Source organism: Schistocerca gregaria, chromosome 6, assembly GCF_023897955.1.
Source record: "Schistocerca gregaria isolate iqSchGreg1 chromosome 6, iqSchGreg1.2, whole genome shotgun sequence".
Lineage (NCBI taxonomy): Eukaryota > Metazoa > Arthropoda > Insecta > Orthoptera > Acrididae > Schistocerca > Schistocerca gregaria.
In genome coordinates this window covers 52589389-52613987 of record NC_064925.1, presented here as the reverse complement: position 1 = coordinate 52613987, position 24599 = coordinate 52589389, and the positions used below count along the sequence as shown (strand labels likewise).

The 24599-nt window shown below is 45.4% G+C and overlaps 1 long non-coding RNA gene and 2 pseudogenes across 1 annotated transcript in view; all 3 read right to left on the bottom strand.

The window, feature by feature from the left end:
- The window catches only part of LOC126278947 (uncharacterized), a 156046-nt gene that overhangs the window by 72685 nt on the left and 58762 nt on the right, over window positions 1-24599 (bottom strand). The gene's annotated exons all lie outside the window — the stretch shown is intronic.
- Window positions 5439-5556, bottom strand: LOC126279218 (5S ribosomal RNA; annotated as a pseudogene).
- LOC126279229 (5S ribosomal RNA) lies at window positions 10306-10423 on the bottom strand (annotated as a pseudogene).

The window sequence follows — 24599 nt, the reverse complement described above, 5'->3', positions numbered from 1 at the left end:
ATAAATTACGCGATGGGTTTATCCGAATTTTCATAGTCAAATTAAAAGTGGAAAAATGCTCAAATAAAGTATTAATTAGACCAATGTGCTTGAAAGAAGTTTGGGCAATTAAGAAAAACGTAATTCCTGATTTGAGGGAAAACAAATATTTCATGAACAGCTGCTACTACCTACGTAAATGGAGTGTCAAAAAATTATTCTCTTTAAGGACATAGCGGTTTAGCACATGAAAAATTGCACTGGTTTTACGTATATTTAACTGTAAAAATGGTTTCCTTCGAATCCTCTACTAAAATTGGGAGATTTCAAGAACGGAAACGATAGGAAGGCAACTTAGGTGTCAGGAAGTTCATCTCCTGCAACTTTAACTGTTTTGTGCATAAAAGGCTACATTGGTGCGATACTTTATTTTTAAAATGGCTTCGTTCGAATCAAGTACTACATATAGGACATTTCGAGAACTTTCTGAACAATCTCTAAAATAAAAATTGAAAAAAGTAATGATTAGATGATTTGTGAAACGATCTGTCCGAAAGTAAGAAATAAAATAGTTTAGGGAAACACTTGACACAGCTTTGAATGATACTCGAAATATCTACAGCAAATGAGGAAGCGCATTCTGTTTCCTGATGTTTGAAAGATTCTCTATTGAGAAATTTTTGAGACTGAAAAATTGTTGGAAACTTTTTTCCACCTGCTGGCATAAAAGATAGAAATATTCCAAAGCCACCACACAAAGTAGTCGCACACTGAGACATCAGATGACCTCGGTGGCCAGCTAGGGCCGCGGCCAGACTGATCTCTGCTAACTGCTCTGTCAAGCGTGACGATTGTGTAAATGTGCCGGCCAGAGTGGCCGAGCGGTTCTAGGCGCTACAGTCTGGAACCGCGCGACCGCTACGGCCGCAGGTTCGAATGCTGCCTCGGACATGGATGTGTGTGCTGTCCTTAGGTTAGTTAGGTTTAAGTAGTTCTAAGTTCTAGGGGAATGATGACCTCAGAAGTTAAGTCCCATAGTGCTCAGAGCCATTTGAACCATCTTCTGACGACTGACAACATTCCTCCCATTGTCCTTAGTATTTTCCTCTGAGTTCAGGAGGCTTCTCGCTAGATGACAGCAGTTGGCAGTCATAGATGTCAGAACGCTCAAAAGAAGGTTCCTTTGGTAAGATGTATGTGCCCCAGCAGCTACGGAAGGATTCATAAATTTTAGAGGAAGTGTTCTGCGATTTCTTCCTAAGTGGTCCTCGTACAGTAGGCAGCATCCACCGGACGCCTGTGAGGAGTTAAAAATTGAGGATCTCACCATTTGTTACTGTTGGACTCCGACAATGACAGCATCCAAAATCTACATCTGGGCACAGTGACGGGGATGTGAACCCCTTACTTCAGGAATGTAAGCGTAGCAGCTTCACCACTACCCAACGTCGTACCTTGTTACTAGAAAGCTCAGTCTTTCCATGGTCAGTGCTATTGTGTTAGCTACTAAATCGGCGCGCACAACTTTGCCAGATACGCGCTGCCCTGGCGGCTCCGGGGCACACTTGATACTGAAGGTCCCCTTCCGGACTTGGAAGAACCCGCATATCTTTTATCTGGTCCGATATTCTATACGGGTTACTTTTATCATCTGTCAACAATGACGCGGCCTATCCTCAGGCTTTGAGCAAATCTTGCAGACGTGCTTGCACGCAGGTGCGTCAAAAGCTACGGCATTGCGTGTTCAACACTTCGAACATACGAGCGTCGCTTTGTAGCACTGAGTAAACGTATTTTCTCACAGCCTTCGGCATGGCCTGGGAATTTTCAGTACACATCTACAATCACATCTACACTCCGTAAGGGACATTTGTATAACAATGTCACTTTTGCGTTTTCCTGCTCCAGTAGCGTATGGCTTGCGGGAACAACGATTGGCGGTAAGCATCCGTGTGTACTCTAATATCACTGATTTTATCTCCATGGTCTTTTCACGAGGAATGTACGTAGGAGGAAACAATATATTGATTGACACTTCTAGAACTCTGAGCAGTAAACCACACCGTTATGGAGGGAGGAAGCCTCTCTTGCAGCTTCTGCAATGGAGATGGCTCGGCTTGCTTCACGAACCTGTGACGGAACACGTTGCTCTTCTTTGAATCTTCTCTGATCCCTCTATCAGTCCTGTCTGGTACGGATCCCAAACTGATGGGCGCTATTGAAGCATATATGGAACGTGTTTTTTTTTTAGTCTACCTCCTTGATGAGTGGATTACACTTCCTGAAGATTCTTACAAGGAATGTCAGTCTGGCATCTGCGTTGCTTACAGCTAGCTTGGTGAGCTCTTTCCACTTTAAATAGCTCCGAACACATCGTACCAATATTTAATGACAGTAACTGCAACCAGTAATTGTTCTGCAATCGTGCAGTCGCATAGCGAAAGGTCTTTCTGTCCACCTACACTATATGATCAAAAGTATCCGGACACCTGGCTGAAAATGACTTAGAAGTTCGTGGCGCCCTCCATCGGTAATGCTGGAATTCAACATGGTGTTGGCACACCCTTCGCCTTGGTGGCAGCTTCCACTCTCGCAGGCATGCGTTCAATCTGGTCTGGAAAATTTCTTGGGGAATGGCAGCCCATTCTTCACGGAGTGCTACACTGTGGAGAGGTATCGATTTCGGTCGGTAACGCTTGGCACGAAGTCGGCGTTCCAAAGCATAACCAAGGGTGTTCTATAGGATTCAGGGCAAGACTCTGTGCAGGCCAGTCCATTACAAGGATGTTACTGTCGTGTAAACACTCCGCCACAGGTCGTGTATTATGAAGAGGTGCTCGATCCTGTTGAAAGATGTAATCGCCATCCCCGAATTGCTCTTCACCAGTGGGAAGCAAAAAGGTGCTTAAAACATCAATGTAGGCCTGTGCTGTGATAGTTCCACGGAAAAGAGCAAGGGGTGCAAGCCCCCTCCATGAAAAACACGACCAAACCATAACACCACCGCCTCCGAATTTTACTGTTGTTACTACACACGCTGGCAGATGACTTTCACCGGGCATTCGCCATACCCACACCCTGCCTTCGGATCGCCGCATTGTGTACCGTGATTCGTCACTCCACAAAACGTTTTTCTACTGTTCAATCGTCCAATGTTTACACTCCTTACACCAAGCAAGGCGTTGTTTGGCATTTACCGGCGTGATGTGTGGCTTATAAGCAGCCGCTCGATCATGAAATCCAAATTTTCTCACCTCCAGCCTAACTTTCATAATACTTGCAGTGGATCCCGATGCAGTTTCGAATTCCTGTGTGATGGTCTGGATAGATGTCTACCAATTACACATTACGACCCTCTTCCACTGTCGGCGGTCTGTCAGTCAACAGACGAGGTCAGCCTGTACACTTTTGTGCTGTACGTGTCCCCTCAAGTTTGCACTTTACTATCACGTCGGAAACAGTGTACCTAGGGATGCTTAGGAGTGTGCAAATTCGCGTACAGACGTATGGTACAAGTGACACCCACTCACCTGACCACGTTCAAAGTCCGTGATTTCCGGGGAGCGCCCCAGTCTGCTGTCTCACGATGTCGAATGACTACTGAGGTCGCTGACAGGGAGCACCTGGCAGTAGGTGACACCACAATGCACCTAATACGAAAAAGCATGTTTTTGGGGGTGTCCGGATGCTTTTGATCACCTAGTGTATTCACAGTGCGCCAGATTTGTTTATGTTTGCCACCAGTTGCTACTCCCAGCACCATGTGTCGACCCTCTGCAGCTCTCGCTGCATTTCTCTTCAATTTTCCATCGTTGCGACTTCTCTATGTACAACAGTGTCATATACGAAAAGCCGAGGGAATTGTCGACGTTGTTTATTGTTATTTGTGAAAAGTATCGGTTCTACAACGCTCCCTTTGGCCACGTCCGAAGTTACTTTTACTTCGGAAGACTTATCGCCGTTCAGAACGACATGTTATTTACTGTTTGCTAAAAACTCTTCGATCCGATCGCACAGCTCATCTGATATTCTGTACGCTGGCATTTTGTTGATTATACAGCAGTGCGGTCTTGCATCGAAAGCCTTCCAGACGATAACATACACGGAATCTATCTGGGTGCCTGCATCACTTGGTTTCCGGGACTCGCGGAGAAACAGAGCGAGTCAGGTTTCAGGCAATCGTCGTTTTCGGAATCCACGTTGACACCTAGAGAGGAGATTTTTCAGTGTCTAGAAATGTCGTAATACGCGAATGAATGTCTAGTTTGCTTCCTAGTATCTGCGTCTTCTCGTTGCAGAACATTCCACGGTAGAAGTGAACCGTTCTTACCGACACCGGCCAGAAGCTCACACTCCCGACCGCCATCCGGAAGCCTGCCACTGTTGTCGACGTACGAACCTGACAGAGCTCCAGAGACATTGCCGGGAACGTTCACTGGCGGACTGGCGTCAGTTCGCGGATCTGCTGCATATCAGGTCAGTCTAAATAACGGTCGCTACTCTCGCTTTGGCCCGCAAGAATCGGTTAAACTTATCACTACTCCATTGTCAATAATCAAGGCCCATAGCAATCCAACCACTTTGTGAAAAATTCCGATATCCGACCAATGGACGGGAATAAGTAGAGCGCTTGCAGTCGTCATTACACCAGCTCCAGCTGTCAACTACCAATTCCTGGCAACAATCTACACGTAACAAACAGATACTATTTCGTACATAGATCAGCCACAGCTAAAAAGTACATTGTTAATATTTAAGATTCTCCAAAACCGTTATTCCCTTAAAACGGTCTCAACAAATCAATGGGATCCACAGTGAAAGAAGCTGTTTTGTAGTCCTTTAGTGGGAACACTACCGATTTCACATCGGTCATGCCCTGTCTATTGAAATGCAATTTTTTTAGAATCAGATTTTATGAAAAAGGAAAATCTCTTAAAATTTTTGTCAATTAACTGAAAGAATTAAACAAAAGGACAACCGTTACATGATAGCCCTCGCACAATCGTGAAGTTACGATGTCCCATAGTTTAGTTGTAAATCGACAATGTTAATCCATTATAGGCTGCAGTCAACAGTAAAATTGACATTAAACACCAGCAGGTAAATGTCGAACTGTATGCATGGGGTGGTAAGACCTAACACAAAATGTAGTTACAGCTATTTAAAAAATTATGGCTAAAGCTTGTAAAAATTACGAGAGTAAATAACAGCAACCTGCCAAAAGTAGTAATGCATTTCAAACTAAACTAAACTCCTCCCGAACAGGCCGTGAAGGCCGAACTTTACTGACCGGCCGCCGTGTCATCCTCAGCGCATGGGCGCCACTGGATGCGGATACAGAGGGGCATGTGGTCAGCACACCTCTCTCCCGGCCGTATGTCGGTTTCTGAGACCCGACCCGCTAATTTTCAATCAAGTAGCTCCTCAGCTTGCCTCACAAGGGCTGAGTGCACCCCGCTTGCCAACAGCGCTCGGCAGGCCGGATGGTCGCCCATCCAAGTGCTAGCCCAGCCCGACAGCGCTTAACTTCGGTGGTCTGACGGGAACCGGTGCTACCACTGCGGCAAGGCCGTTGGCAGTGATGCATTTCAGGCTCACCCAAATTTGGTTAATGGTGGATATCCTTTAATGCATTACTTCTTTTGGTAGGTTGCTATTACTTACTTTCGTACAATCCACAAGACCTTATATACTGCGGACACTTAAATTTTTTACACGTTTTAGCCATAAATTTTAATGGCTGTGTGGGACTCGCCGCACAAAGAACAGATCACACACAGTGTATTTAATGTGTTTGAAACAGTACGTTTACTCTTTGGAATTGCAGGCTACCCTTAGCCTTGTTAAGTTCACTTTCAACAGTTTGTAAGAGCAAGTTAAGTGAAAGGGAAAACTTCCTTTGTAGCATCCCCAAGAGTGTTTTCGTTGTCTAAAATGATGAACCTTTGACCCCGAAAACGCAGAAAGAGTCACATGCGGCAGAGACTACACAGGGTCATGTGGTATCGTCGTATCAGGAAGTCGATAGAGCTCAAGCCGCACGGCAGCTGTTAACGGTACTAGCGGATTTGCAGAAGCAGTTTGACGGCGTTGAAGACGCAATAGAAACACACGATAGCGGGAGACGTGCCCACGATCGCTGAAAGAAAACAAAGATTCAATACACAGAAAGGCCAACAAACACGAGTAAGTGAAGCCTTGAACTGAAGTGCAAACTCCACAGTTCTTGCCTGAAAAACTGGAATTATGGTTTTCAGTGTTAGTCAATTCTTTCTGGAGACAAAGGCTAGGTCTGACGTAAAATTCGCTGTAGCAGTAAACGGTTTGGACGCTACAGGTGTTGCTATGATCGCCGACGTCATACTGAAACCACCACAAATCAACAGTACACATAGCCAAAAAAACGATAATAAGTCGGTTGTGAAAGTCATAGAGCAACGATTGTAGAAAGTATTGCAGTATTGCGCAACGAGCAGATAGGCGACAGAGCAGCTGCAGAATTCTGGCGACGTTTAGGAAGTATCGTCAGTGAAGAGGAGTTATCAGACGCGACTGTGCGACACGGGTGGATGGCATAGCTGCCAGTTAAGGTACAAGCAGCTGTTGTTACCTGCGGCAGTACTCACATCGACGCGGTAATTCCGGCTGCAGACAAAGTGTATGCGACGCTAGACAACACAAACGCATAGAACGCAATTAATTTGCACGAGGTAAGTAACACGCGAGAGACTATGGTTATGCGAAAATAGCGACAAAAGGATGTTAACAGGCGGTACGAACACTTGAAAGAGCAGAGAGAAACAGACTGCAGCACTGAAAGTAAGAATCAACAATATTATAAGAAGAGGCAGAATTCACCATGTTGGTATGATCGGCGTTTTGAGGAGCGGGCTGCGGAGATCAACAAAAGCGCCGCACTGAAGCACTCGGCGACCCAACAGAACAACAAGTGAATGCCAGTCTCCTAACAGTGTCACGCAGACTGTAGGTGAGATATTAGGGCGGATCGCTACTATCTCGTCGATTCGGGCTCCTACGTTGGCGCATTACCAGTGGGCACATAGAAAAAAGAGCGTCAGCCAAGCCTACTCACGTCGCAGCTGAAACAATTCGCCCAAAGCGATGTAGGGACATCGAGAAATACAAGTGGATCCCGGATTTAGGCAAAAAGTTATGTAGAATTTCGGGCTGGCACACATCTCGGAGGCTATCCTGAGAGCCAACTTTTATTTGTCAACAGGGGACAGATAAAAATGGGCGGCGAGGTCGTCGCAGGATCTCTGGGCGAAGGGCTGTGAGCACCTAGTGTAGTGGAGAACAAGTAAACGCAGTGCTGTAAACCGCAGTACACCACATTAGGACCACACCAGGACGACCGGTCTCACGACGGCCGAGAAGACTGGCTCCTGGTCGTTTCGCGGCAGCCAAGGCGGAGTTCCAAGGTATACTAGAAACGGGCCTCATTCGCAGGTTGGATAGCCAGTGAGTAAAGAAAAAGGATGGCACTACTGGGATTGTCGGGCCCTGAACAAACTCACAGACCCAGATCCATACTCAGTTCCAAACATTAAAGACTTCACAAACGTACTGGCGGATGCACAATATTCGGCGCAATCGATTACAAGAAGGCATACAGCGAAATACCACCGACGAATGAAGACATACTACATTTGCATTGTTCGAGTTTTTACGAATGCCCTTCGGGCTAAAAACTACTGCACAGACGTGACAACGTTTTGTGGACGAACTCCTTAGACGGCTGAATTTTTGCTTTGCGTACCTGGACGACATGTTGGTTCAAAATGGTTTACATGGCTCTGAGCACTATGGAACTTAACATCTGATGTCATCAGTCCCCTAGAACTTAGAACTACACTCCTGGAAATTGAAATAAGAACACCGTGAATTCATTGTCCCAGGAACGGGAAACTTTATTGACACATTCCTGGGGTCAGATACATCACATGATCACACTGACAGAACCACAGGCACATAGACACAGGCAACAGAGCATGCACAATGTCGGCACTAGTACAGTGTATATCCACCTTTCGCAGCAATGCAGGCTGCTATTCTCCCATGGAGACGATCGTAGAGATGCTGGATGTAGTCTTGTGGAACGGCTTGCCATGCCATTTCCACCTGGCGCCTCAGTTGGACCAGCGTTCGTGCTGGACGTGCAGACCGCGTGAGACGACGCTTCATCCAGTCCCAAACATGCTCAATGGGGGACAGATCCGGAGATCTTGCTGGCCAGGGTAGTTGACTTACACCTTCTAGAGCACGTTGGGTGGCACGGGATACATGCGGACGTGCATTGTCCTGTTGGAACAGCGAGTTCCCTTGCCGGTCTAGGAATGGTAGAACGATGGGTTCGATGACGGTTTGGATGTACCGTGCACTATTCAGTGTCCCCTCGACGATCACCAGAGGTGTACGGCCAGTGTAGGAGATCGCTCCCCACACCATGATGCCGGGTGTTGGCCCTGTGTGCCTCGGTCGTATGCAGTCCTGATTGTAGCGCTCACCTGCACGGCGCCAAACACGCATACGACCATCATTGGCACCAAGGCAGAAGCGACTCTCATCGCTGAAGACGACCCTCTCCATTCGTCCCTCCATTCACGCCTGTCGCGACACCACTGGAGGCGGGCTGCACGATGTTGGGGCGCGAGCGGAAGACGGCCTAACGGTGTGCGGGACCGTAGCCCAGCTTCATGGAGACGGTTGCGAATGGTCCTCGCCGATACCCCAGGAGCAACAGTGTCCCTAATTTGCTGGGAAGTGGCGGTGCGGTCCCCTACGGCACTGCGTAGGATCCTACGGTCTTGGCGTGCATCCGTGCGTCGCTGCGGTCCGCTCCCAGGTCGACGGGCACGTGCACCTTCCGCCGACCACTGGCGACAACATCGATGTACTGTGGAGACCTGACGCCCCACGTGTTGAGCAATTCGGCGGTACGTCCACCCGGCCTCCCGCATGCCCACTATACGCCCTCGCTCAAAGTCCGTCAACTACACATACGCTTCACGTCCACGCTGTCGCGGCATGCTACCAGTGTTAAAGACTGCGATGGAGCTCCGTATGCCACGGCAAACTGGCTGACACTGACGGCGGCGGTGCACAAATGCTGCGCAGCTAGCGCCATTCGACGGCCAACACCGCGGTTGCTGGTGTGTCCGCTGTGCCGTGCGTGTGATCATTGCTTGTACAGCCCTCTCGCAGTGTCCGGAGCAAGTATGGTGGGTCTGACACACCGGTGTCAATGTGTTCTTTTTTCCATTTCCAGGAGTGTACTTAAACCTAACTAACCTAAGGACATCACACTCATCCATGCCCCAGGCAGGATTCGAACCTGCGACCGTAGCGGTCGCGCAGTTCCAAACTAAAGCGCCTAGAACCGCTCGGCCGACATGTTTGTATTTTCCACAACTACTGCAGAGCACTAAGAACATCTCAAAGTAGTCTTTGACCGAATATACACTAAGGCATAGTGGTCAACGAAGCAAAGTTCTTCTGCGTCAGACGCAGGTAAATTTCCTTGGCTGCGTCGTTTCAGCGTCTGCGACAGACTTCCGTCAGCTTAGAATATTCCAAGGATTCATAAATTTCTACCGGCGGCATCTACCAGGAGCAGCGGAGGCACAAGCACCAATGATAGCACCTCTAGCACGTAAACACGCCACAGGCCAGCGGCCACAGCAGTGGACACCGGAGCTTTCAACCAGGTAAAAGCCAGCTTGCAGAAAGCAATTTTGTTAGCCCACGCTGCAAAGAGCGCAGCTTTAGCAGACGCACCTTTAGCAACAGGTGTAGATGACGCCAGCCAGCAACCAACTGGTGCTGCCCTCTACCAGCATGACGATTGTTGGCAGCCCTTGGGTTTTCTCTCCCGCAAGCTCAAGGGATCGCAAGTCACACGGACAGCCTTTGACCGCGAGCGACTAGCCGCGTATAAAGCAGTGTGGCACTTTCACCCGTACATCGAAGCCAGACCATTCATCATATATACGGACTAAAAACCTGCAGATTTCGCCTTCAGGACACGTAAGGGTAATTGGTTCCCAAGTAAACTTCGGCGTTTTGAATTTATTGGGCAGTTCAGTATAGATATTAGAAGCATAAGCACTCCGTCTTCAGGCCACAAGTGGCCCGTCGGGACCATTCGACCGCCGTGTCATCCTCACTGAGGATGCGGATAGGAGGAGCGTGGGATCAGCACACCGCTCTCCCGGTCGCTATGATGGTTTTCTCTGACCGGAGCCGCTACCATTTGGTCGAGTAGCTCCTCAGTTGGCATCACGAGGCTGAGTGCACCCCGAAAAATGGCAACAGCGCACGGCGGCCCCGATGGTCACCCATCGAAGTGTCGGCCACGCCCGACAGCGCTTAACTTCGGTGATCTGACGGGAACCGGTGTATCCACTGCGGCAAGGCCGTTGCTGTTAGAAGCATAAGAGGGGCTGAAAATGTAGCGACAGATTCCCCTCCCCCCCCCCCCCCCCCCCCCTCCCCGGGTCCTGGGTCGGAGTCGCCTCCTATACGGTAGATTACAGGCAGCTGGCCACAGCACAGGCTACCGATGCTCAGCTAAAAGTATATTTACACAATGAATTGATAGGAACCCAGTTTAAACAGGTACAGCCAGTAGGGACTAAGGTAAAAACCTGGTCTGATATATCACAAGACAAACCCAGAGCTGTCGTACCAGAACGATAACGCAAAGCTTGTAATGTTATTAAATTTTTTATTTATTTATTTTTTGAAATGCTTAAATGGATGCGCACAAAACTGGAGTTACCGCTTAGCGTGTTGTAACTGCAGGTGGTGCGCTTGCTCTGTGTTATTGTTAGCAAAACTTTATATCAACTGAATGGGAAATGCAGCTCCTAATACCCATAAAGAAATACAATCACTGCAAAATAATTCAGCGCCTTAGATACTGAATCCTCTGGCCTCGTTCAAAACTGATAACTTTGGTCGCTGTGCACATAAGAAATAAGTAAAATTGTCTTAACTCTGAAGCAGTAACGGTGGAGCGCGTTATATTCTGCTCTCTCATGAAGAAGAATAAAATGTACTAGCTAAGGCTTAGATGTGTGCAATGCTGATCGTAATACTTTGAAACATACATGAAATTCTTTTGGCTGATAAATGAGAACATTTAAGAAAAATTCAACGTCTTTAAAAAAACATGTGGCCTGAACAGGGAGGCGGTAGTATTTGGAGTGAATTACTAACACTGATTTTTTCAATATTGAAGCTGTATTCGACGTCAAGTCTGGATTTTCAAAACCTCTAATAATTGAAAATTAACTACTCAGGAAAATTATATCCTTTTTATTAAACGAAAACCTTTCTTTGCTGACGTAGCCACAAACAGTGATATTTTTATAGCAAGTATTATCTAAGATCAGTAAAAGGCATAGAGACACCATCAAATTACATATAGCCTACTTGTGTTAACAAATCTTAGAAACATTAGAAGAGGGAAATCTGCAACTAGCCTATGCATAAAAACTCTTGACGTACATTCTGGGATTACACAGAGAACTCACTGTTACCAATTATCAGCCAAGTCATTTACACTAATGCGCAGGCAAAAGGAAACAAAAAACTAACATCTTTACCTTAACTGCGAGAAGACTTCTGCTTCCACATTTCTATTTCCGATAATACTTGTACTCGTAAAGCTTCTTTGTAATATTAATCCAGTACTCCTTTCTTGTCACAATTAAATTTACATTTCATCCAGTGACTTTACATTGCGCTATAAAGTCACTCATCATTTTCAACTACCTATTTTACGTGCGGTGTACACAAAATATTGGTATGAGAAAATTCCTACATTATGATCTAACACTTCGTGGCTTTACAGAGCACACCACAAAAAAAAAACTGCTTACTGCATCCTCTTTCGCTCACAGACTGCTACACACTCACTGCTGTGCGCCAAGCGCTCTCTTACTCCAAACACTACAATCTCAGACCAGAAGCAGTATCATATCCATAGAGCCCATCAGAGACATACATCATTTATAATATAACAGTTTCATTTTTGTTTACTTTAGTATCATTACAATATTCGGGTGCCGCATATAAATGTACCCCAGTAGACTCCTTTCAAGAGGTTTATCATGGAATTCATATTCTTGTTCCTCCTAATGCAAGCACGAGCATTAGGCTGACAGAATGGTTCGTATGGCCGGACATTTATAAAGACTGCTGCAGATAGGCAAAATCAACTGTGGTATAACAACGCACAGTAGGTAGGCATGTCCATAAGCAAGGGTAACAACAGACCGCGTCTCCCACTTTCTCTTGGATATTGTAGGACCGCTGACAGAATCGGAAGGGTGCCAACACTTATTGACAACAGTCGACCGTTATACTCGGTGGGCAGAGGCAGTGACCCCCACTGACATCTCGGCGGAGACAGTAGGAAAAGATTTCTTTAGAATAATGGATAGAAAGTTTTGGCTGCCCGTCATACGTCACAACAGACCAGGAGCGACAGTTTGACTGTTCCCAGAGCTGGCTAAGCTCTGTGGGTTCAGCCGTCATACAACCAGCTACTATCCAGCGATTAACGGAATGATGGAACGCTGGCAGAGGACACTGAAAGCTACTGTCATGTGTTACGAACACAGTTGGACCTCCGCGTATCCGCTAGTACTGTCAGGCTTCTACACCGTACGTAAACAAGATTTACGAGCTTCAACAGTAGAGATGGTATATGAGGAGACCGTACGTCCGCCGTCGGAATTTTTTTCGGCACAATCAGAACCGTCAGGAAATACTCTCCCATACTTACTGCAACAAGTACAAAGCCACATTTCGACACTTCGGCCATCACCAGCAATACGGCACGGTGAACGTAAGTTTTTTGAGAACAAAGTATTCAGCTCATGCTCACGTGTAATTCTGACGATAGATGCAGTAGGTGCCGCTCTGCGACCGAAGTATGCAGGGCCATACAGTGTCATAAGACGTGACAAATATAGTAGGCAGATACAATACAATGCAAAGACGACCAACATACAGACAGTATCCCGGGAAAGTGTGAAGTCTGCATACATAGTGGCACCAGACAACGAATTAGTTCCAGAAAAACAATGGAAAACCGCCCTCGCAATTGCAGGTAAGGCAGAAGGAGGGGAAATGGAACCCTCAACATGGCAAGCAGAACCGGAAGAAACGCCAGAAAAAGCCGGTAGTTTGCACCAGGGCCTGTCGATGCGTGCAGTACAAATATCCACATATTCCAGAAGCTCCGGTCTACCGCGGGAGCGCTGTGTGGGAATCGCCGCACACAGCGTATTTAATGTGTGTGAAACGGACGCTGTTGACTCTTTGGAATTTGACACTACTAACAGCGTTGCTAAGTTCACTTGTGACAGTTTGAAAGAGCGAGGTACATAAGAATAAAAACTTTCGTTGTAACATCGGCAAGAGTTTTTTCACTGCTAAAATAATGTACATGAAGGATCGCTATAGCTGTAACTATTTAAGGGTACAGTTTGACATTCACCTACTGGCGCTTAATGTCCATTTTACTGTTGTCAACAGCCTATAACGGATCAACATTTTCGATTTACATCCTAACTATGGGACACAACTAGCTTCCCGACTGTGTGATGACTATCATGTGAGTAAAGGTTTACCTTCTTTTTTTAAAAAAAAACATTCTGTTTGATAGATTAATGATTTTCCCTTCTTTATAAAATATTTCCCCTTTTTTATAAAATCTTATTCTAAAAAAATGCATTTTAATAGACAGATGTGAAACCGATAGTGTTCCCAGTGAAGGACTACAAAACAGCTGAGGCGATTTGAATCGTCTTCATTCACTGTGAATCCCATTAATTTATTAAGACTTTTTTTAGTGAAAAACGGTTCTGAAGATACTTAAATATTAACAAAAACGAATAGAGTTCATTGTTAACCAAGGAAGGAGTGTCACGAAGCACAGCACTCCAATTGCCACAGAAACAGATGGAATTTGTCTCGAATAACCCTCGTGAAGCCCGTGTCGTGCAGTGGAAGACTACCGACCGGCTGGCTAGTAGCTCGGCGAGCACTCACATGCGGCCCCGCCGCAGTGGCGCGCCAGCAGACATCAAAGGATTTCCTCCAGTCTGCCGTCACCACAACAAGTAGTTGTTTTGTGTGCGACGCCGAAATATGCCGAGGAGACAAAAGTGGCGACTTACCTCCTAATATCGTGTCGGACATCCTTTTGTCCGGCCTAGTGTAGCAACTCGACGTGACATGAACTCAATAACTCGCTGGAAGTCGCCTGCAGCAATACTGGCTCGTGCTGACTCTACCGCCATACATAAACGCGGAAGTGTTACCGTTGCCAGGATTTTCTGCACCAGTTCACCTCTCCATTATGTCCCATAGATGTTCGATGGGACCCATGTCTGACGATCTGGGTGGGCAGGTCACTGGCTCGAACTGCCCAGAATGTTCTATAAACCAGTCGTGACCAATTGCGGCCAGGTGATACAGTGCATCGTCATCCACAAAAATCACATCGTTGTTTGGGAAAATGGCGAAATGATGTCCATGGATGGCTGCAAATGACCTACAAATAGTCGAACATCAAGAGGAGCCAGTCCATTCCATGTAAACACAGCCCGCACCATTATGGAGCGACCACTAGCTTGCACAGTACCTTGTTGACAACTAGGGACCATGGTTTAGATAAGTCTGCGCTACACTCTAACCCCATCGTCAGCTCTTAGCAACTGAAATCTTAAGTCATGCGACCAGATCACGGTTTTGCAGTTGTCTAGGGTCCGGCCAATATGGTCACGAGCCCAGCAGAGACGCTGGAGGTGATGCTGTGCCGTCAGCAAAGCCACTCGCGTCGGTAGTTTGCTGCCATAGGCCATTAACGCCAAATTTCGCCGCACTATCCTAACGGATACGTTGGTTGTTCGTCTCATTTTGATTTATACGGTTATTTCACGCAGGGTTGCTTGTCTGTTAACACTGACAACTCTACACAAGCGCCGCGGCTCTCGGTCGTTAAGTGGAGGACGTCGGACACGGCGGTGTCTGTGGTGAGGTGTTCCCGTTCCCCGTTCAAAGGCTGCTGATTCCAGTCGTGCAGCCACTATCACGTCGGTGACCTTTTCACACGAATCACCTGAGTTATTGGAGATCTCCGAAGATGAACTCAAGAAAGGAAAGTAATGTTGTCAGAAGGAAAGATTTTTGTGATCAGCATCTAAGTATTAACAGTTTTGGTTGTAACTGTGATACACTGCACGCAGTTTTTATTTGATGAGCACGTTATTACAAGCTCAAATTCAATTATGTAAATATTTTAAAGAAAACTTAGGAAACGTGTTACTTTAAATACCTTATTTGTTAAAATATTTCTACTGCATCTGATGTATCGGATCCATTTCCATTGCTCGTTAAAGCAAGAGACGCAGCTATGCTAGTTTCATTTGGTTGCAGGTACTGAGGAAAACTTTCCTATTCCAGATAGTAATATGCTTTGTCTGCCCTGCAACGTTCTTGCAATTGCAGTGGACCAGCGCAAACAGGCGGTGAGGCAATTGAGGATCGATATAATAATAATAATAATAAACTTTGTAGTTCCGGCAATCGCCACACAAGCGTTGTATTGCGTTGTTTTGTTTTGTCGACAGTCGCCAGATAGTGTTTTGTTCTTAGTTGCACCTAGTTACTTGAGTAAACATGGCTGGCGCAAGGCTTACATTCGATGAAAGGGAGTCATTTTTGAAGTGGTATTTTAAGTACGAAAACAATGAGGTTCAACGGCAATGGCGAAATGCATATCAAACAGAGCCACCGACACGTTTAACGATTCGTCGCATTCGAGACAAATTTGAAGCCGAAGGCTGTGTTAAAGATGTACACAAACAACGATCTGGACGACCTGTAACAGTAACAATTCCACCTAACTCCCGTCGTGTGTTACAACAATTCACTCGCTCACCACAGAAGTCTGTGAGACAGCGTGCCCGTGAAACTGGAGTGAGTCGCTGAAGTGTTCGGCGAATTTTGAAGACAGCAAAGTGGAAGATCTCATGATCGCTACACGTAATGAACGAGGACGACCCAGATCGTAGAATGGAGTACTGCGAGTGGTTTACTAACATGGTGCGCAACGATGAAGAGTTTGCAGAGATGATTGTGTGGTCTGATGAGGCGCAGTTCAAACTCAATGGTACAGTGAATCGCTACAATTTGCATCTACCGAGGCGCCGAAATTCCGAACGTCCATATAGACAAAGCCGTGAATTTGCCATGAGTAAATGTGTGGTGTGGGTTGTCTTACCGGGGCTTGATTGGGCCATTCTTCTTTGACGGCACAATTACTGGTGACGTGTACTTCAGGAGCTTCAGACATCCATTTTACCTGCCATCCGAGACTTGTATGGAGACGGAAGAGTTACTTTCAATAAGATGGTGTCCCAGTCCACTACCAAAATCGTGTTAGGGCGAATCTCGACGAAAATCTACCAGGAAGATAGATAGGCTGTAGAGGTGCTGTGGAGTATCCACCACGATCCCAAGACCTAACTCCTCTGGACTTTTACCTGTGAGAAACACTAACGGACGTTCAGCGTGACTAAAGAGCAACCCTTCCGCAAATTGCTGCAGATTTAAACGCTGGGCCATCAACAAGTGTCAACGTGCTAACCTTTCAACGAAACATCGATATGGACTTTTGGAACCGAAGTCTCACTCGTGTACCCTTAATGATTGCACCACACGAACCTGGGCCCTTCAGCACCGACTTTAGACAGTTGATGACTGGAAACATGTTGTCTGGTCGGACGAGTCTCGTTTCAAATTTTATCGAGTGGACGGACGTGTACATACATGGAGATATGAATCCATGGACCCTGCATGTCATCAGCGGACTGTTCAAGCTGGTGGAGGCGCTTTGATGGTGTGGGGAGTGTGCAGTTTGAGTGATATGGGACCCCTGACATGTCTATATACGACTCTGACAGATGACACGTACTGCATCCATTCATGTCCATTATGCACTCGGGTAGTTCCGACAGGACAATGCGAGGCCCCACAGATCCATAATTGGTACAGAGTGGCTCCAAGAACTCTCCTGCATTTAAACATTTCCACTGGCCACCAAACTCCCCAGACCTGAACATTATTGAGCATATCTGGGACGTCTTGCAACGTGCTTTTCAGAAGACATCTCCGCCACGTTGACCTTTACGGATTTGTGGACAGCCCTGCAGGATTCATGGTGTCAGTTCCCTCCAGCACTACTTCAGACAATAGTCGAGTCCATGCCCTGTCGTTTTGCGGCACTTCCGCGTGCTCGTGGGGGCCCTACGCGATATTAGGCATTTCTACCAGTTTCTTTGGCTCTTCGGCGTTAATACGCAAACATACAAGGAGTACAGCCAGGTCTAAAGGCAATTTACGACTCACGACCTGAGGCAGCTTACATGGAAGTGTAATTAGGGGCGGTATCTATTCGCTAGAGCTGACACGCTACCCAGCCGTTTCTTGTCATGGCGGACTATTCCGTCTTGTGCAGCCGAGTTCTCTCGACCACAGAGGTCAAGACATAAGCACCAGAATTCGCTAGTTGCTGACGAGGTCGTGGTTAACCGTATAAGAGAGAGAGAGAGAGAGAGAGAGAGAGAGAGAGAGAGAGAGAGAGAGAGAGAGAGAGAGAGAGAGAGGGAGAGAGGGAGAGAGAGAGCACAATAAGCAGCCTTTTTCCTCTTTCTGGTCGCCTATAAGCAGCCTTTTTTCCCCTCTTTCTGGTTGCCTTTCGCTGTTTGCACAGCCTCGTGGCGTGTTTACGCGTCGCGGCCCTCGCTGGGACACTTAGCGGCTCGCGACGGCCGGCCGTGGTAGGCTGTGGCACGTCGCCGCTCCCTGACACATGACGTCACCAGAAACACTCATCTTTTTTTTAGTGCCTAGACTCCAAATTTCCCTCAGCCACACTCATCGCTGTCAGAAGCACAAATGAACTGTGACGACTTCTCACTAGGAACGGGGTGACCGGAACTCCACTGACATTTTAAAGTACCGAGTGACCAAAAAGTCAGTATAAATTTGAAAACTTAATAAACCACGGAATAATGTAGATAGAGATGTAAAAATTGACACACATGCTTGGAGTGACATGGGGTTTTATTAAAACAAAACAAAAAACAAACAAAAACAAAGTTCACAAAATGACCGACAGATATCGCTGGACAGCAAAACGTCAGTGACTGCGCATGACAATCGAGTACAAAAGGAGCTGTAATGAGAGAGAATCAGATGCGCCAGCAGTCGCAACATATTGACGTTACCTGGAAAGGCGCTTTGTAACGGTACTTTGACTACCGCGCCTCCGCCAATACAAAGATATGATTTACAATCGCGCATGCGGAAGAGCGCTGCGACAGCGACTGATTTTTATAAATAATTTTGATCTTTTTTTTACTTTTTGCGTAGGTTTTTGTTTTTAACAACTAATTGATTCTCTCTCTCTCTCTCTCTCTCTCTCTCGTCTCGATACGAAAGACGTGTAGTTTTCGGCGCTGTGTTAAATATGCTTTTAAGTGGAAATTAAAACTATATTACGAAACGAAGTTATTTCAATAGTGATTCGAAATGGTTATCGCCAAACTTATAAATTAATCTTGACAGTGACAACTTGAAGAAATTTTCAACAGACAGTTCAAAATGGTTCAGATGGCTCTGAGCACTATGGGACTTAACTTCTTAGGTCATCAGTCACTTAGAACTACTTAAACCGAACTAACCTAAGGACATCACACACATCCATGCCCGAGGCAGGATTCGAACCTGCGACCGTAGCGGTCGCGCGGTACCAGACTGTAGCTCCTATAACCGCTCGGTCACCCCGGCCGGCTAACAGACGGAGAACAATGAAAACAGGTCATACTACAAAAAAATTAAGAAGACAGCCACGAAGACTATATTATAATTAATACTACGTTTCTAACAAAATTATAAGGTAAATTTCAACTAATTTCTAATGCTATTTCCGTACAGTCGCTTTTTGTAGTGTTGCCGACCTGGTCTACCATGCACGGTCAAATTAAAGCACTATCTCAATCAATAATACGAACTCCCCTTATCCGTAACTTATTCCATAAAAATTCTAAACCCAATCAGATTTTCTATTTTGTATTTTCACGGCAGAACCCAGAGGAAAGGAAACGCTACAGCTTTTAGTGAAGCTGTATTATCAGAATGGGGAATGTGCTAGTTCAGCGTTACGATCCTATCGCCATAGGAAGGGGATTCGAACAGGTAAAGGTCCGTTGACAAATGCAGCTGTGGCGAGAATGATTTCAAAGCTCGAAGCCACGGGTTGTGTAGAAGATAGACTCCGTAGTGGCCGACCGAGCACAAGGCGTAATGCTGCTGAGACAGTCCAGGAAGAAATGGAGATTGTAACGGGTTCGTCTATGCACGGGGAAGTAAGCGCTTGTGCAGTCGCACGTCGCACCGGCATTCCATACACTACTGTTTGCTTGGCAATGAGGCGTACCCTCCGATGCTATCCGTACAAAATCCATTGGCGACACGAACTGTCACCTGGCGATTTAGGGAAGCGGGGAGCATTTGCGGCGTGGGCGTTTCAAAAGATGGCGGAAGATGACGATTGGTTGAGTAACGTGTTGTGGACCTACGAAGCTCATTTTACGCTCCAAGGGTCTGTCAACGGCCACAACTGCAGAATGTGGGCTACCGAAAATCCTAGAACTGTCGTGGAAACTCCATTGCATGACGAGAATGTCACAATATGGGTTGGATTTACCACATCTACCGTTATCGGGCCTTTTTTCTTCGAGGAAATGCGCGATTCTGAGTTTATAACCGATACCGTGACGGGTGAGAGGTACGCCGATATGTTACAGATTCGCGTCATCAGCAGCCTGGATGATAAAAACCTACTGGAACGTACGATGTTTATGCAGCATGGCGCTCCACCACATGACGCGTGAAAGATCTCCTGCGCGCGTCTTTTGGTAATGATCGGGCGCTCATCCGCCACTTTCGCCATGCTTGGCCTCCCAGGTCCCCAGACCTCAGTCAGTGCTATTACTGGCTTTGGGGTTACCTGAAGTCGCAAGTGTATCGTGATCGACCGACATCTCTAGTGATGCTGAAAGACAACATCCGACGTCAATGCCTCACCATAACTCCGGACATGCTTTACAGTGCTGTTCACAACATTATTCCTCGACTACAGCAATTGTTGAGGAATGATGGTGGACATATCGAGCATATCCTCTAAAGAACATCATCTTTGCTTTGTCTTACTTTGTTACGCTAATTATTGCTATTCTGATCAGATGAAGCGACATCTGTCGAATATTTTTTGAACTTTTGTAAAGATATTTTTTTGGTTCTAATAAAACCCTATGTCATTCCAAGCATGTGTGTCAATTTGTACCTCTCTATCTACATTATTCCGTAATTTATTCAGTTTTCAAATTTATACGGACTTTGTTTGTCAGTTTTATAAGTCACAGCTGCAAAATATTAACGCGAATTCTTTACAGACGAATGGAAAAACTGGTAGAAGCCGACCTCGGGAAAGATCAGTTTGGATTCCGTAGAAATGTTGGAACACGTGAGGCAATACTGACCCTACGACTTATCTTAGAAGCTAGATTAAGGAAAGGCAAACCTACGTTTCTAGCATTTGTAGACTTAGAGAAAGCGTTTGACAATGTTGACTGGAATACTCTCTTTCAAATTCTGAAGGTGGCAGGGGTAAAATACAGGGAGCGGAAGGCTATTTACAATTTGTATAGAAACCAAATGGCAGTTATAAGAGTCGATGGGCATGAAAGAGAAGCAGTCGTTGGGAAGGGAGTGAGACAGGGTTGCAGCCTCTACCCGATGCTATTCAATCTGTATATTGAGCAAGCAGTAAAGGAAACAAAAGAAAAGTTCGAAGTAGGTGTTAAAATCCATGGAGAAGAAATAAAAACTTTGAGGTTCGCCGATGACATTGTAATTCTGTCAGAGACAGCAAAGTACTAGGATGAGCAGTTGAACAGAATGGGCAATGTCTTGAAAGGAGGGTATAAGATTATCATCAACAAAAGCAAAACAAGGATAACGGAATGTAGTCGAATTAAGTCTGGTGATGGTGAGGGAGTTAGATTAGGAAATGAGACAAAGTAGTAAAGGAGTTTTGCTATTTGGGGAACAAAATAACTGAAGATGGTCGAAGTAGAGAGGATATAAAATGTAGACTGGCAATGGCAAGCAAAATGTTTCTGAAGAAGAGAAATTTGTTAACATCAAGTATAGGTTTAAGTGTCAGGAAGTCTTTTCTGAAAGTATTTGTATAGAGTGTAGCCATGTATGGAAGTGAAACATGGACGATAAATAGTTTAGACAAGAAGAGAATAGAAGCTTTCGAAATGTGGTGCTACAGAAGAATGCTGAAGATTAGATGGGTAGATCACATAACTAACGAGGAGGTATTGAATAGGATTGGGGAGAAGAGAAGTTTGTGGCACAGCTTGACCAGAAGAAGGGATCGTTTGGTAGGACATGTTCTGAGGCATCAAGGGATCACCAATTTAGTATTGGAGGGCAGCGTAGAGGGTAAAAATCGTAGAGGGAGACCAAGAGATGACTACACTAAGCAGATTCAGAAGGATGTGGGTTGCAGTGGGTACTGGGAGATGAAGATGCTTGCACAGGATAGAGTAGCATTGAGAGCTGCATCAAACCAGTCTCAGGACTGAAGACAACAACAACAAGGTACCGAGCATGTATATTTGAATCCAGTGCTTTATTTCGTATAACAAGGGAGACATTTGATGAATTTTCGTAGTACCAGCAGGAACAAGAAGTAAGTAGATATAGAGCTTTAAATTAACGATGGATATTTCCTTGCACTTGAGAACTGATATTGGTTATCTTTGTCCTGTTGACTATTGGATAGGATAAATTTAATGCTAATTACGAAAACGGGTTTGAAACTCGATACCACAATAAGAATTACGAGGTCAGTATTGCCTCACGTGTTCCAACATTTCTACGAAATCCAAACTGATCTTCCTCGAGGTCGGCTTCTGCTAGTTTTTCCATTCGTCTGTAAAGAATTCGCGTTAGTATTTTGCAGCTGTGACTTATTAAGCTGATAGTTCGGTAATTTTCACATCTGTCAACACCTGCTTTCTTTGGGATTGGAATTATTATTATATTCTTGTTGAAGTTTGAGGGTATTTCGCCTGTCTCATACATCTTGCTCACCAGGTGGTAGAGCTCTGTCAGGACTGGCTCTCCCAAGGCCGTCAGTAGTTCCAATGGAATGTTGTCTACTCCGGGGTCTTGTTTCGACTCAGGTCCTTCAGTGCTCTGTCAAACTCTTCACGCAGTATCGTATCTCCCAATTCATCTTCATCTAGATCCTCTTCCATTTCCATAATATTGTCCTCAAGTACATCGCCCTTGTATAGACCCTCTATATACTCTTTCCACCTTTCTGCCTTCCCTTCTTTGCTTAGAACTGGGTTGCCATCTGAGCTCTTGATATTGATACATGTGGTTCTCTTCTCTCCAAAGGTCTCTTTAATTTTCCTGTGGGCAGTATCTATCTTACCCCTAGTGAGATAAGCCTCTACATCCTTACATTTGTCCTCTAGCCATCCCTGCTTAGCCATTTTGCACTTCCTGTCGATCTCATTTTTGAGACGCTTGTATTCCTTTTTGCTTGCTTCATTTACTGCATTTTTATATTTTCTCCTTTCATCAATTAAATTCAATATTTCTTCTATTACCCAAGGATTTCTACTAGCCCTCGTCTTTTTACCTACTTGATCCTCTGCTGCCTTCACTACTTCATCCCTCAAAGCTACCCATTCTTCTTCCACTGTATTTCTTTCCCCAATTCCTGACAATTGCTCCCTTATGCCCTCCCTGAAACTCTGTACAACCTCTGGTTCTTTTAGTTTATCCATGTCCCATCTCCTTAAATTCCCACCTTTTTGCAGTTTCTTCAGTTTTAATCTACAGGTCATAACCAATAGATTGTGGCCAGAGTCCACATCTGCCCCTGGAAATGTCTTACAATTTAGAACCTGGTTCCTAAATCTCTGTCTTACCATTATATAATCTATCTGTAACTTGTAGTATCTCCAGGCTTCTTACATGTATACAACCTTATTTTATGATTCTTAAACGAAGTGTTAGCTATGATTAAGTTGTGCTTTGTTCAAAATTCTACCAGGTGGCTTCCTCTTTCATTTCATTACCCCAGTCCATATTCACGTACTACGTTTCCTTGTCTCCCTTGTCCTACTCTCGAATTCGTCACCCATGACTATTAAATTTTCGTCTCCCTTCACTATCTGAATAATTTCTTTTATTTGATCATACATTTCTTCAATGATTTTTCATCCACCGGCGAAGACGGCTGCACTCTTGGGTTCCGTTAAAGATGACTTACTACTCCGCAAGCCTGGAGTTTACAAGATACCATGTGAATGTGGCCTTTCATATATCGGACAAACGAATCGTACAGTCCAAGAGAGGTGTACGGAACATCGCAGGTAGACTCGGCTCTTACAACCCAGTAAATCGGCTGTGGCAGAGCATTGTATTGATTCTGGTCACTCTATGGTATATGAAAATGTCGAAATTCTGACTTCTGTTTCATCTTTCTGGGACTCCGTAGTAAAAGAGGCCATTGACATCCGCTTGACGAAGAATTTAATTAATAAAGACAGCGGTTTCACATTAGATAAATCGTGGAATCCGGCACTTTCAATATGGAACTTACAAAGACGTCGCTACAGTTCAGCTCCCAGTAATACATCGACCTCCCAGCATGGATCGAATGCGCAGCCACAGACGTAACTCATGCATATTGTACGTCTTTGCCACCGATCAACATCACTGGCGCCTTGTTTATCTGTGGCCGCATGCGCAGTGGCGCGGTCCGCGAGTTTAAAAGGATGGAGCGAGCGCTGGAGCGTCAGTCGTACGGCTCTCTCTGGAGATGGCTGGAAGGTATACAGCCGAAATATTAGAAGAAGCAGAATTCATGAAGCTGCATTCCCGAAACTTAATGGAGCACCATATTCGAATAACTTCGCCTAGATCAAAAGTAGGCTGTAGGAAACAGTAACAATTGTATTTCTATTAATACAATGTAGATTAGGGACCAGGTTGCAACAGAAAAAAGTCTCCTGGTAACGTTATTGGTTACTGAATGAATGGTCGTAAGTTCGGTACTTGCATAGCGCAATTTTTTTTCTTTTTGCACATTATATTGTGTGTAACAATTTTTTGTTTCAGCATCCTAAACATAAGTTTAAACCATTCTGTACAATTAATCAGGTCAAATCTTTTACCAGTCATAACTTTGTACCACTCACTATTTTTCGTTTTATATGCTAACAACGGCAGTTTTATCTCGAAAAACTTCTATTTTGTAATTAAATTACCACTGAACCATCCTATTAGCTCTTCCGACTTTTTTGCTGTTCGAATGGATTGGAAACTAAGTAACAGAAATGGAAGGAGGAGAAGAGCCAAAAGCACAGCACTGAGGCATTATTCTACTTAAAACTTCGAAGAGACACAGCAGTTCCTATGCT